Genomic DNA, 4,482 nt, shown 5'->3' with positions numbered 1-4,482 from the left:
CTTCATTAGGAGTAGAGAAGATTTAATTTTTAGAGATTGTTCGTGATTGATTCTATATTACTAAATAACTTGCGCCAGTATGGAAAGTTCTGATATGTTCAGATTTCTTTCGTTGTGTGAGAGGGTGACGCGAAAATGAACCGATGAAGTGGGGGGAGGGGACGAAAAAAATCTACGAAAAAAAACCAGCGAATGTGGGAGGAGGTACCAAAAAAAAACATGGAAGGTGGGACGAAAAAAAGCCTGGAAGCGAGACTACCAACTGCTCCATTAGGAGTAGAGATACCATATGAGGAAAGGTGGCCTTTTCGTTGGTTAGCTTAACTTGGAGTTGATCATGAGACTCCTTGAGGTTTGCATGAGCACCCTTCAAGACCTTATGGGCCTTGTCAAGTACATCAAACTCTTCTTGAGTCTAGCATGATCAACCCCAAGTTTAGCCTTCTCGGAAGTTAGCACACGAGACACAACAAGACCATGATCAAGATCTTTCTTTAACTTGGCATGGTCATCGTTGTGTGACTCCTCAAGAGCCAAACGATGCCATGTTGGGGAAAGTTGCAAAAAATAAAAAAATTCTACGCTTCACCAAGATCTATCTATGGAGTCATCTAGCAACGAGAGAGAGGAGTGCATCTACATACCCTTGTAGATCACGCGCGGAAGCGTTCAAGAGAACGGGGTTGAGGGAGTCATACTCGTCGTGATCCAAATCACCGGAGATCCTAGCGCCGAACGGACGGCACCTCCGCGTTCAACACACGTACGGTTGGGGAAGACGTCTCCTCCTTCTTGATCCAGCAAGAGGAAGGGAGAGGTTGATGGAGATCCAGCAGCACGACGGCGTGGTGGTGGAAGTAGCGGCGATCTCGGCAGGGCTTCGCCAAGCTCTACGAGAGGGAGAGGTGTTGCAGAGGGAGAGGGAGGCGCCAGGAGCAGGGGTGCGCAGCCCTCCCTTCCCCCCTCTTTATATAGGGGCCCTGGGGGGGCGCCAGCCCCCTAGAGATTGGATCTCGAGGGGGGGGGCGGCGACCAAGGGGGGTGGCTTGCCCCCCAAGCCAATTGGGGCGCCCCCCACCCCTAGGGTTTCCAACCCTAGGCGCAGGGGGAGGCCCAAGGGGGTGCACCAGCCCACCGGGGGCTGGTTCCCCTTCCCACTTCAGCCAATGGGGCCCTCCGGGATAGGTGGCCCTACCCGGTGGACCCCCGGGTCCCTTCCGGTGGTCCCGGTACAATACCGGTGACCCCCGAAACTTTCCTGATGGCCGAAACTGGACTTCCTATATATAATTCTTCACCTCCGGACCATTCCGAAACTCCTCGTGACGTCCGGGATCTCACCAGGGACTCCGAACAACTTTCGGGTTACCGCATACTAGTATCTCTACAACCCTAGCGTCACCGAACCTTAAGTATGTAGACCCTACGGGTTCGGGAGACATGCAGACATGACCGAGACGACTCTCCGGCCAATAACCAACAGCGGGATCTGGATACCCATGTTGGCTCCCACATGTTCCACGATGATCTCATTGAATGAACCATGATGTCGAGGATTCAAGTAATCCCATATACAATTCCCTTTGTCAATCGGTACGTTACTTGCCCGAGATTCGATCGTCGGTATCCCAATACCTCATTCAATCTCGTTACCGGCAAGTCACTTTACTCGTACCGTAATGCATGATCCCGTGACCAACCACTTAGTCACTTTGAGCTCATTATGATGATGCATTACCGAGTGGGCCCAGAGATACCTCTCCGTCATACGGAGTGACAAATCCCAGTCTCGATCCGTGTCAACCCAATAGATACTTTCGGGGATACCTGTAGTATACCTTTATAGTCACCCAGTTACGTTGTGACGTTTGGTACACCCAAAGCACTCCTACGGCATCCGGGAGTTACATGATCTCATGGTCTAAGGAAATGATACTTGACATTGGAAAAGCTCTAGCAAACGAACTACATGATCTTGTGCTATGCTTAGGATTTGGGTCTTGTCCATCACATCATTCTCCTAATGATGTGATCCCGTTATCAATGACATCGAATGTCCATAGTCAGGAAACCATGACTATCCATTGATCAACGAGCTAGTCAACTAGAGGCTCACTAGGGACATGTTATGGTCTATGTATTCACACATGTATTATGATTTCTGGATAACACAATTATAGCATGAATAATAGACAATTATCATGAACAAGGAAATATAATAATAATCATTTTATTATTGCCTCTAGGGCATATTTCCAACAGTCTCCCACTTGCACTAGAGTCAATAATCTAGTTACATTGTGATGAATCGAACACCCATAGAGTTCTTGTGTTGATCATGTTTTGCTCGCGGAAGAGGTTTAGTCAACGGATCTGCAACATTCAGATCCGTATGCACTTTGCAAATATCTATGTCTCCATCTTGAACATTTTCACGAATGGAGTTGAAGCGACGCTTGATGTGCCTAGTCTTCTTGTGAAACCTGGGCTCCTTGGCAAGGGCAATAGCTCCAGTGTTGTCATAGAAGAGGGTGATTGGCCCCGAAGCATTGGGTATGACTCCTAGGTCGGTGATGAACTCCTTCATCCAGATTGCTTCATGCGCTGCCTCCGAGGCTGCCATGTACTCCGCTTACAATGTAGATCCCGCCACGACGCTTTGCTTGCAACTGCACCAGCTTACTGCCCCTCCATTCAAAATATACACGTATCCGATTTGTGACTTGGAGTCATCCAGATCTGTGTCAAAGCTAGTGTCGACGTAACCCTTTACAACGAGCTATTTGTCACCTCCATAAATGAGAAACATATCCTTAGTCCTTTTCAGGTACTTCAGGATGTTCTTGACCGCTATTCAGTGTTCCATGCCGGGATTACTTTGGTACCTTCCTACCAAACTTACGGCAAGGTTTACATCAGGTCTGGTACACAACATGGCATACATGATAGACCCTATGGCCGAGGCATAGGGGATGACACTCATCTTTTCTCTATCTTCTGTCGTGGTCAGACATTGAGCCGAGCTCAATTTCACACCTTGCAACACAGGCAAGAACCCCTTCTTGGACTGATCCATATTGAACTTCTTCAATATCTTATCAAGGTATGTGCTTTGTGAAAGACCTATGAGGCGTCTCGATCTATCTTTATAGATCTTGATGCCTAATATGTAAGCAGCTTCTCCAAGGTCCTTCATTGAAAAACACTTATTCAAGTAGGCCTTAATGCTGTCCAAAAGTTCTATATCATTTCCCATCAAAAGTATGTCATCCACATATAATATGAGAAATGCTACAGAGCTCCCACTCACTTTCTTGTAAACTCAGGCTTCTCCATAAGTCTGCATAAACCCAAACGCTTTGATCATTTCATTAAAGAAAATGTTCCAACTCCGAGATGCTTGCACCGGCCCATAGATGGAGCGCTGGAGCTTGCATACCTTGTTAGCATTTTTAGGATCGACAAAACCTTCCGACTGCATCATATACAGTTCTTCCTTAAGATGGCCATTAAGGAATGCCGTTTTGACGTCCATTTGCCATATCTCATAATCATAGTATGCGGCAATTGCTAACATGATTCGGACGGACTTCAGTTTCGCTACCGGAGAGAAAGTCTCATCATAGTCAACCCCTTGAACTTGTCGATAACCCTTAGCGACAAGTCGAGTTTATAGATGGTAACATTACCATCCGCGTCCGTCTTCTTCTTAAAGATCCATTTGTTTTCTATCGCTCGCCGATCATCGGGCAAGTCTGTCAAAGTCCACACTTTGTTTTCATACATGGATCCTATCTTGGATTGCATGGCCTCAAGCCATTTGTTGGAATCTGGGCCCGCCATTGCTTCTTCATAGTTCGAAGGTTCACCATTGTGTAACAACATGATTTCTAGGACAGGGTTGCCATACCACTCTGGTGTGGAACGTGTCCTCGTGGACCTACGAAGTTCAGTAGTAACTTGATCCGAAGTACCTTAATCATCATCATTAGCTTCCTCTCTAGTCAGTGAAGGCACCACAGGAACATCTTCCTGAGCTGCGCTACTTTCCGGTTCAAGAGGTAGTACTTCATCAAGTTCCACTTTCCCTCCCACTTACTTCTTTTGAGAGAAACTCTTTCTCCAGAAAGGACCCATTCTTGGCAACAAAGATCTTGCCTTCGGATCTGAGGTAGAAGGTATACCCAATGGTTTACTTAGGGTATCCTATGAAGACGCATTTTTCTGACTTGGGTTCGAGCTTTTCAGGTTGAAGTTTCTTGACATAAGCATCGCATCCCCAAACTTTTAGAAACGACAGCTTAGGTTTCTTCCTAAACCATAATTCACACGGTGTCGTCTCAACGGATTTAGACGGTGCCCTATTTAAAGTGAATGTAGCTGTCTCTAGAGCGTATCCCCAAAATGATAGCGGTAAATCGGTGAGTGACATCGTAGATCACACCATATCCAATAGAGTGCAATTACGATGTTCGGACACAC

This window comes from Triticum dicoccoides, chromosome 2B (genome assembly GCF_002162155.2).
Source record: "Triticum dicoccoides isolate Atlit2015 ecotype Zavitan chromosome 2B, WEW_v2.0, whole genome shotgun sequence".
Classification (NCBI taxonomy): Eukaryota; Viridiplantae; Streptophyta; class Magnoliopsida; order Poales; family Poaceae; genus Triticum; species Triticum dicoccoides.
Note: the sequence above shows the minus strand (reverse complement) of the source record.